Source organism: Thunnus thynnus, chromosome 24, assembly GCF_963924715.1.
Source record: "Thunnus thynnus chromosome 24, fThuThy2.1, whole genome shotgun sequence".
NCBI classification, from domain to species: Eukaryota; Metazoa; Chordata; class Actinopteri; order Scombriformes; family Scombridae; genus Thunnus; species Thunnus thynnus.
The window spans coordinates 2,784,183-2,791,838 of NC_089540.1; the positions used below are offsets into that span (position 1 = coordinate 2,784,183).

General features: G+C 57.2%; 23 non-coding genes across 23 annotated transcripts; all 23 read right to left on the reverse strand.

Annotated features, from left to right (window-relative positions):
- Positions 1-122: 122 nt before the first annotated feature.
- Positions 123-241, reverse strand: LOC137178063 (5S ribosomal RNA). Its single transcript, XR_010926671.1, has one exon. It is a non-coding gene; the product is annotated as a 5S ribosomal RNA (ribosomal RNA).
- Positions 242-459: 218 nt separating this feature from the next.
- LOC137177777 (5S ribosomal RNA) lies at positions 460-578 on the reverse strand. The gene has a single exon (XR_010926399.1). It is a non-coding gene; the product is annotated as a 5S ribosomal RNA (ribosomal RNA).
- A 210-nt stretch (positions 579-788) lies between these two features.
- LOC137177778 (5S ribosomal RNA) lies at positions 789-907 on the reverse strand. The gene has a single exon (XR_010926400.1). It is a non-coding gene; the product is annotated as a 5S ribosomal RNA (ribosomal RNA).
- Positions 908-1,125: 218 nt separating this feature from the next.
- On the reverse strand, positions 1,126-1,244 carry LOC137177780 (5S ribosomal RNA). The gene has a single exon (XR_010926401.1). It is a non-coding gene; the product is annotated as a 5S ribosomal RNA (ribosomal RNA).
- Positions 1,245-1,462: 218 nt separating this feature from the next.
- Positions 1,463-1,581, reverse strand: LOC137177934 (5S ribosomal RNA). The gene has a single exon (XR_010926549.1). It is a non-coding gene; the product is annotated as a 5S ribosomal RNA (ribosomal RNA).
- Positions 1,582-1,799: 218 nt separating this feature from the next.
- LOC137177781 (5S ribosomal RNA) lies at positions 1,800-1,918 on the reverse strand. Its single transcript, XR_010926402.1, has one exon. It is a non-coding gene; the product is annotated as a 5S ribosomal RNA (ribosomal RNA).
- Positions 1,919-2,136: 218 nt separating this feature from the next.
- LOC137177782 (5S ribosomal RNA) lies at positions 2,137-2,255 on the reverse strand. Its single transcript, XR_010926403.1, has one exon. It is a non-coding gene; the product is annotated as a 5S ribosomal RNA (ribosomal RNA).
- Positions 2,256-2,473: 218 nt separating this feature from the next.
- On the reverse strand, positions 2,474-2,592 carry LOC137177783 (5S ribosomal RNA). Its single transcript, XR_010926404.1, has one exon. It is a non-coding gene; the product is annotated as a 5S ribosomal RNA (ribosomal RNA).
- A 218-nt stretch (positions 2,593-2,810) lies between these two features.
- On the reverse strand, positions 2,811-2,929 carry LOC137177784 (5S ribosomal RNA). Its single transcript, XR_010926405.1, has one exon. It is a non-coding gene; the product is annotated as a 5S ribosomal RNA (ribosomal RNA).
- Positions 2,930-3,139: 210 nt separating this feature from the next.
- Positions 3,140-3,258, reverse strand: LOC137177786 (5S ribosomal RNA). Its single transcript, XR_010926407.1, has one exon. It is a non-coding gene; the product is annotated as a 5S ribosomal RNA (ribosomal RNA).
- A 218-nt stretch (positions 3,259-3,476) lies between these two features.
- Positions 3,477-3,595, reverse strand: LOC137177787 (5S ribosomal RNA). Its single transcript, XR_010926408.1, has one exon. It is a non-coding gene; the product is annotated as a 5S ribosomal RNA (ribosomal RNA).
- Positions 3,596-3,805: 210 nt separating this feature from the next.
- On the reverse strand, positions 3,806-3,924 carry LOC137177788 (5S ribosomal RNA). The gene has a single exon (XR_010926409.1). It is a non-coding gene; the product is annotated as a 5S ribosomal RNA (ribosomal RNA).
- Positions 3,925-4,142: 218 nt separating this feature from the next.
- LOC137177789 (5S ribosomal RNA) lies at positions 4,143-4,261 on the reverse strand. Its single transcript, XR_010926410.1, has one exon. It is a non-coding gene; the product is annotated as a 5S ribosomal RNA (ribosomal RNA).
- A 218-nt stretch (positions 4,262-4,479) lies between these two features.
- LOC137177790 (5S ribosomal RNA) lies at positions 4,480-4,598 on the reverse strand. Its single transcript, XR_010926411.1, has one exon. It is a non-coding gene; the product is annotated as a 5S ribosomal RNA (ribosomal RNA).
- Positions 4,599-4,816: 218 nt separating this feature from the next.
- On the reverse strand, positions 4,817-4,935 carry LOC137177935 (5S ribosomal RNA). The gene has a single exon (XR_010926550.1). It is a non-coding gene; the product is annotated as a 5S ribosomal RNA (ribosomal RNA).
- Positions 4,936-5,153: 218 nt separating this feature from the next.
- LOC137177791 (5S ribosomal RNA) lies at positions 5,154-5,272 on the reverse strand. Its single transcript, XR_010926412.1, has one exon. It is a non-coding gene; the product is annotated as a 5S ribosomal RNA (ribosomal RNA).
- Positions 5,273-5,490: 218 nt separating this feature from the next.
- On the reverse strand, positions 5,491-5,609 carry LOC137177792 (5S ribosomal RNA). Its single transcript, XR_010926413.1, has one exon. It is a non-coding gene; the product is annotated as a 5S ribosomal RNA (ribosomal RNA).
- A 218-nt stretch (positions 5,610-5,827) lies between these two features.
- On the reverse strand, positions 5,828-5,946 carry LOC137177793 (5S ribosomal RNA). Its single transcript, XR_010926414.1, has one exon. It is a non-coding gene; the product is annotated as a 5S ribosomal RNA (ribosomal RNA).
- A 218-nt stretch (positions 5,947-6,164) lies between these two features.
- LOC137177794 (5S ribosomal RNA) lies at positions 6,165-6,283 on the reverse strand. The gene has a single exon (XR_010926415.1). It is a non-coding gene; the product is annotated as a 5S ribosomal RNA (ribosomal RNA).
- A 210-nt stretch (positions 6,284-6,493) lies between these two features.
- LOC137177796 (5S ribosomal RNA) lies at positions 6,494-6,612 on the reverse strand. Its single transcript, XR_010926416.1, has one exon. It is a non-coding gene; the product is annotated as a 5S ribosomal RNA (ribosomal RNA).
- A 218-nt stretch (positions 6,613-6,830) lies between these two features.
- Positions 6,831-6,950, reverse strand: LOC137178064 (5S ribosomal RNA). Its single transcript, XR_010926672.1, has one exon. It is a non-coding gene; the product is annotated as a 5S ribosomal RNA (ribosomal RNA).
- A 210-nt stretch (positions 6,951-7,160) lies between these two features.
- Positions 7,161-7,279, reverse strand: LOC137177798 (5S ribosomal RNA). Its single transcript, XR_010926418.1, has one exon. It is a non-coding gene; the product is annotated as a 5S ribosomal RNA (ribosomal RNA).
- A 218-nt stretch (positions 7,280-7,497) lies between these two features.
- Positions 7,498-7,616, reverse strand: LOC137177799 (5S ribosomal RNA). Its single transcript, XR_010926419.1, has one exon. It is a non-coding gene; the product is annotated as a 5S ribosomal RNA (ribosomal RNA).
- Between the last annotated feature and the right edge of the window lie 40 nt (positions 7,617-7,656).

Consider the following 7,656-nt stretch of genomic DNA (forward strand, 5'->3'; position numbering starts at 1 on the left):
TTCCTCCGTCGGAGAAATACCAGAGAGTGGGACTCCCGCGCACAGTTCTGCAAAGACACGGAGGAAAACCAGAGAGGATCCCTACGTTAAACACGGCAGGAGCTTGTGGAGATAAGTGAAAAAGCTTACAGCACCTGGTATTCCCAGGCGGTCTCCCATCCAAGTACTAACCAGGCCAGACCCTGCTTAGCTTCCGAGATCAGACGAGATCGGGCGTGTTCAGGGTGGTATGGCCGTAAGCTGTCCAAGGTACCACGCATGGGCCTTTTAGGGATGTCGCTCGTCAGACGCGCCTTCAACGCCCAGGCGGCAGCTGCGCTGAGAGCGTTCCGATCCGTTCCTCCGTCGGAGAAATACCAGAGAGTGGGACTCCCGCGCACAGTTCTGCAAAGACACGGAGGAAAACCAGAGAGGATCCCTACGTTAAACACGGCAGGAGCTTGTGGAGAAAAGTGAAAAAGCTTACAGCACCTGGTATTCCCAGGCGGTCTCCCATCCAAGTACTAACCAGGCCCGACCCTGCTTAGCTTCCGAGATCAGACGAGATCGGGCGTGTTCAGGGTGGTATGGCCGTAAGCTGGCCAAGGTACCACGCATGGGCCTTTTAGGGATGTCGCTCGTCAGACGCGCCTTCAACGCCCAGGCGGCAGCTGCGCTGAGAGCGTTCCGATCCGTCGGAGAAATACCAGAGAGTGGGACTCCCGCGCACAGTTCTGCAAAGACACGGAGGAAAACCAGAGAGGATCCCTACGTTAAACACGGCAGGAGCTTGTGGAGAAAAGTGAAAAAGCTTACAGCACCTGGTATTCCCAGGCGGTCTCCCATCCAAGTACTAACCAGGCCCGACCCTGCTTAGCTTCCGAGATCAGACGAGATCGGGCGTGTTCAGGGTGGTATGGCCGTAAGCTGTCCAAGGTACCACGCATGGGCCTTTTAGGGATGTCGCTCGTCAGACGCGCCTTCAACGCCCAGGCGGCAGCTGCGCTGAGAGCGTTCCGATCCGTTCCTCCGTCGGAGAAATACCAGAGAGTGGGACTCCCGCGCACAGTTCTGCAAAGACACGGAGTAGAACGAGAGAGGATCCCTACGTTAAACACGGCAGGAGCTTGTGGAGAAAAGTGAAAAAGCTTACAGCACCTGGTATTCCCAGGCGGTCTCCCATCCAAGTACTAACCAGGCCCGACCCTGCTTAGCTTCCGAGATCAGACGAGATCGGGCGTGTTCAGGGTGGTATGGCCGTAAGCTGTCCAAGGTACCACGCATGGGCCTTTTAGGGATGTCGCTCGTCAGACGCGCCTTCAACGCCCAGGCGGCAGCTGCGCTGAGAGCGTTCCGATCCGTTCCTCCGTCGGAGAAATACCAGAGAGTGGGACTCCCGCGCACAGTTCTGCAAAGACACGGAGTAGAACGAGAGAGGATCCCTACGTTAAACACGGCAGGAGCTTGTGGAGAAAAGTGAAAAAGCTTACAGCACCTGGTATTCCCAGGCGGTCTCCCATTCAAGTACTAACCAGGCCCGACCCTGCTTAGCTTCCGAGATCAGACGAGATCGGGCGTGTTCAGGGTGGTATGGCCGTAAGCTGTCCAAGGTACCACGCATGGGCCTTTTAGGGATGTCGCTCGTCAGACGCGCCTTCAACGCCCAGGCGGCAGCTGCGCTGAGAGCGTTCCGATCCGTTCCTCCGTCGGAGAAATACCAGAGAGTGGGACTCCCGCGCACAGTTCTGCAAAGACACGGAGGAAAACCAGAGAGGATCCCTACGTTAAACACGGCAGGAGCTTGTGGAGAAAAGTGAAAAAGCTTACAGCACCTGGTATTCCCAGGCGGTCTCCCATCCAAGTACTAACCAGGCCCGACCCTGCTTAGCTTCCGAGATCAGACGAGATCGGGCGTGTTCAGGGTGGTATGGCCGTAAGCTGTCCAAGGTACCACGCATGGGCCTTTTAGGGATGTCGCTCGTCAGACGCGCCTTCAACGCCCAGGCGGCAGCTGCGCTGAGAGCGTTCCGATCCGTTCCTCCGTCGGAGAAATACCAGAGAGTGGGACTCCCGCGCACAGTTCTGCAAAGACACGGAGTAGAACGAGAGAGGATCCCTACGTTAAACACGGCAGGAGCTTGTGGAGAAAAGTGAAAAAGCTTACAGCACCTGGTATTCCCAGGCGGTCTCCCATCCAAGTACTAACCAGGCCCGACCCTGCTTAGCTTCCGAGATCAGACGAGATCGGGCGTGTTCAGGGTGGTATGGCCGTAAGCTGTCCAAGGTACCACGCATGGGCCTTTTAGGGATGTCGCTCGTCAGACGCGCCTTCAACGCCCAGGCGGCAGCTGCGCTGAGAGCGTTCCGATCCGTTCCTCCGTCGGAGAAATACCAGAGAGTGGGACTCCCGCGCACAGTTCTGCAAAGACACGGAGGAAAACCAGAGAGGATCCCTACGTTAAACACGGCAGGAGCTTGTGGAGAAAAGTGAAAAAGCTTACAGCACCTGGTATTCCCAGGCGGTCTCCCATCCAAGTACTAACCAGGCCCGACCCTGCTTAGCTTCCGAGATCAGACGAGATCGGGCGTGTTCAGGGTGGTATGGCCGTAAGCTGTCCAAGGTACCACGCATGGGCCTTTTAGGGATGTCGCTCGTCAGACGCGCCTTCAACGCCCAGGCGGCAGCTGCGCTGAGAGCGTTCCGATCCGTTCCTCCGTCGGAGAAATACCAGAGAGTGGGACTCCCGCGCACAGTTCTGCAAAGACACGGAGGAAAACCAGAGAGGATCCCTACGTTAAACACGGCAGGAGCTTGTGGAGAAAAGTGAAAAAGCTTACAGCACCTGGTATTCCCAGGCGGTCTCCCATCCAAGTACTAACCAGGCCCGACCCTGCTTAGCTTCCGAGATCAGACGAGATCGGGCGTGTTCAGGGTGGTATGGCCGTAAGCTGGCCAAGGTACCACGCATGGGCCTTTTAGGGATGTCGCTCGTCAGACGCGCCTTCAACGCCCAGGCGGCAGCTGCGCTGAGAGCGTTCCGATCCGTCGGAGAAATACCAGAGAGTGGGACTCCCGCGCACAGTTCTGCAAAGACACGGAGGAAAACCAGAGAGGATCCCTACGTTAAACACGGCAGGAGCTTGTGGAGAAAAGTGAAAAAGCTTACAGCACCTGGTATTCCCAGGCGGTCTCCCATCCAAGTACTAACCAGGCCCGACCCTGCTTAGCTTCCGAGATCAGACGAGATCGGGCGTGTTCAGGGTGGTATGGCCGTAAGCTGTCCAAGGTACCACGCATGGGCCTTTTAGGGATGTCGCTCGTCAGACGCGCCTTCAACGCCCAGGCGGCAGCTGCGCTGAGAGCGTTCCGATCCGTTCCTCCGTCGGAGAAATACCAGAGAGTGGGACTCCCGCGCACAGTTCTGCAAAGACACGGAGGAAAACCAGAGAGGATCCCTACGTTAAACACGGCAGGAGCTTGTGGAGAAAAGTGAAAAAGCTTACAGCACCTGGTATTCCCAGGCGGTCTCCCATCCAAGTACTAACCAGGCCCGACCCTGCTTAGCTTCCGAGATCAGACGAGATCGGGCGTGTTCAGGGTGGTATGGCCGTAAGCTGGCCAAGGTACCACGCATGGGCCTTTTAGGGATGTCGCTCGTCAGACGCGCCTTCAACGCCCAGGCGGCAGCTGCGCTGAGAGCGTTCCGATCCGTCGGAGAAATACCAGAGAGTGGGACTCCCGCGCACAGTTCTGCAAAGACACGGAGGAAAACCAGAGAGGATCCCTACGTTAAACACGGCAGGAGCTTGTGGAGAAAAGTGAAAAAGCTTACAGCACCTGGTATTCCCAGGCGGTCTCCCATCCAAGTACTAACCAGGCCCGACCCTGCTTAGCTTCCGAGATCAGACGAGATCGGGCGTGTTCAGGGTGGTATGGCCGTAAGCTGTCCAAGGTACCACGCATGGGCCTTTTAGGGATGTCGCTCGTCAGACGCGCCTTCAACGCCCAGGCGGCAGCTGCGCTGAGAGCGTTCCGATCCGTTCCTCCGTCGGAGAAATACCAGAGAGTGGGACTCCCGCGCACAGTTCTGCAAAGACACGGAGGAAAACCAGAGAGGATCCCTACGTTAAACACGGCAGGAGCTTGTGGAGAAAAGTGAAAAAGCTTACAGCACCTGGTATTCCCAGGCGGTCTCCCATCCAAGTACTAACCAGGCCCGACCCTGCTTAGCTTCCGAGATCAGACGAGATCGGGCGTGTTCAGGGTGGTATGGCCGTAAGCTGTCCAAGGTACCACGCATGGGCCTTTTAGGGATGTCGCTCGTCAGACGCGCCTTCAACGCCCAGGCGGCAGCTGCGCTGAGAGCGTTCCGATCCGTTCCTCCGTCGGAGAAATACCAGAGAGTGGGACTCCCGCGCACAGTTCTGCAAAGACACGGAGTAGAACGAGAGAGGATCCCTACGTTAAACACGGCAGGAGCTTGTGGAGAAAAGTGAAAAAGCTTACAGCACCTGGTATTCCCAGGCGGTCTCCCATCCAAGTACTAACCAGGCCCGACCCTGCTTAGCTTCCGAGATCAGACGAGATCGGGCGTGTTCAGGGTGGTATGGCCGTAAGCTGTCCAAGGTACCACGCATGGGCCTTTTAGGGATGTCGCTCGTCAGACGCGCCTTCAACGCCCAGGCGGCAGCTGCGCTGAGAGCGTTCCGATCCGTTCCTCCGTCGGAGAAATACCAGAGAGTGGGACTCCCGCGCACAGTTCTGCAAAGACACGGAGTAGAACGAGAGAGGATCCCTACGTTAAACACGGCAGGAGCTTGTGGAGAAAAGTGAAAAAGCTTACAGCACCTGGTATTCCCAGGCGGTCTCCCATTCAAGTACTAACCAGGCCCGACCCTGCTTAGCTTCCGAGATCAGACGAGATCGGGCGTGTTCAGGGTGGTATGGCCGTAAGCTGTCCAAGGTACCACGCATGGGCCTTTTAGGGATGTCGCTCGTCAGACGCGCCTTCAACGCCCAGGCGGCAGCTGCGCTGAGAGCGTTCCGATCCGTTCCTCCGTCGGAGAAATACCAGAGAGTGGGACTCCCGCGCACAGTTCTGCAAAGACACGGAGGAAAACCAGAGAGGATCCCTACGTTAAACACGGCAGGAGCTTGTGGAGAAAAGTGAAAAAGCTTACAGCACCTGGTATTCCCAGGCGGTCTCCCATCCAAGTACTAACCAGGCCCGACCCTGCTTAGCTTCCGAGATCAGACGAGATCGGGCGTGTTCAGGGTGGTATGGCCGTAAGCTGTCCAAGGTACCACGCATGGGCCTTTTAGGGATGTCGCTCGTCAGACGCGCCTTCAACGCCCAGGCGGCAGCTGCGCTGAGAGCGTTCCGATCCGTTCCTCCGTCGGAGAAATACCAGAGAGTGGGACTCCCGCGCACAGTTCTGCAAAGACACGGAGTAGAACGAGAGAGGATCCCTACGTTAAACACGGCAGGAGCTTGTGGAGAAAAGTGAAAAAGCTTACAGCACCTGGTATTCCCAGGCGGTCTCCCATCCAAGTACTAACCAGGCCCGACCCTGCTTAGCTTCCGAGATCAGACGAGATCGGGCGTGTTCAGGGTGGTATGGCCGTAAGCTGTCCAAGGTACCACGCATGGGCCTTTTAGGGATGTCGCTCGTCAGACGCGCCTTCAACGCCCAGGCGGCAGCTGCGCTGAGAGCGTTCCGATCCGTTCCTCCGTCGGAGAAATACCAGAGAGTGGGACTCCCGCGCACAGTTCTGCAAAGACACGGAGGAAAACCAGAGAGGATCCCTACGTTAAACACGGCAGGAGCTTGTGGAGAAAAGTGAAAAAGCTTACAGCACCTGGTATTCCCAGGCGGTCTCCCATCCAAGTACTAACCAGGCCCGACCCTGCTTAGCTTCCGAGATCAGACGAGATCGGGCGTGTTCAGGGTGGTATGGCCGTAAGCTGTCCAAGGTACCACGCATGGGCCTTTTAGGGATGTCGCTCGTCAGACGCGCCTTCAACGCCCAGGCGGCAGCTGCGCTGAGAGCGTTCCGATCCGTTCCTCCGTCGGAGAAATACCAGAGAGTGGGACTCCCGCGCACAGTTCTGCAAAGACACGGAGGAAAACCAGAGAGGATCCCTACGTTAAACACGGCAGGAGCTTGTGGAGAAAAGTGAAAAAGCTTACAGCACCTGGTATTCCCAGGCGGTCTCCCATCCAAGTACTAACCAGGCCCGACCCTGCTTAGCTTCCGAGATCAGACGAGATCGGGCGTGTTCAGGGTGGTATGGCCGTAAGCTGGCCAAGGTACCACGCATGGGCCTTTTAGGGATGTCGCTCGTCAGACGCGCCTTCAACGCCCAGGCGGCAGCTGCGCTGAGAGCGTTCCGATCCGTCGGAGAAATACCAGAGAGTGGGACTCCCGCGCACAGTTCTGCAAAGACACGGAGGAAAACCAGAGAGGATCCCTACGTTAAACACGGCAGGAGCTTGTGGAGAAAAGTGAAAAAGCTTACAGCACCTGGTATTCCCAGGCGGTCTCCCATCCAAGTACTAACCAGGCCCGACCCTGCTTAGCTTCCGAGATCAGACGAGATCGGGCGTGTTCAGGGTGGTATGGCCGTAAGCTGTCCAAGGTACCACGCATGGGCCTTTTAGGGATGTCGCTCGTCAGACGCGCCTTCAACGCCCAGGCGGCAGCTGCGCTGAGAGCGTTCCGATCCGTTCCTCCGTCGGAGAAATACCAGAGAGTGGGACTCCCGCGCACAGTTCTGCAAAGACACGGAGGAAAACCAGAGAGGATCCCTACGTTAAACACGGCAGGAGCTTGTGGAGAAAAGTGAAAAAGCTTACAGCACCTGGTATTCCCAGGCGGTCTCCCATCCAAGTACTAACCAGGCCCGACCCTGCTTAGCTTCCGAGATCAGACGAGATCGGGCCGTGTTCAGGGTGGTATGGCCGTAAGCTGGCCAAGGTACCACGCATGGGCCTTTTAGGGATGTCGCTCGTCAGACGCGCCTTCAACGCCCAGGCGGCAGCTGCGCTGAGAGCGTTCCGATCCGTCGGAGAAATACCAGAGAGTGGGACTCCCGCGCACAGTTCTGCAAAGACACGGAGGAAAACCAGAGAGGATCCCTACGTTAAACACGGCAGGAGCTTGTGGAGAAAAGTGAAAAAGCTTACAGCACCTGGTATTCCCAGGCGGTCTCCCATCCAAGTACTAACCAGGCCCGACCCTGCTTAGCTTCCGAGATCAGACGAGATCGGGCGTGTTCAGGGTGGTATGGCCGTAAGCTGTCCAAGGTACCACGCATGGGCCTTTTAGGGATGTCGCTCGTCAGACGCGCCTTCAACGCCCAGGCGGCAGCTGCGCTGAGAGCGTTCCGATCCGTTCCTCCGTCGGAGAAATACCAGAGAGTGGGACTCCCGCGCACAGTTCTGCAAAGACACGGAGGAAAACCAGAGAGGATCCCTACGTTAAACACGGCAGGAGCTTGTGGAGAAAAGTGAAAAAGCTTACAGCACCTGGTATTCCCAGGCGGTCTCCCATCCAAGTACTAACCAGGCCCGACCCTGCTTAGCTTCCGAGATCAGACGAGATCGGGCGTGTTCAGGGTGGTATGGCCGTAAGCTGTCCAAGGTACCACGCATGGGCCTTTTAGGGATGTCGCT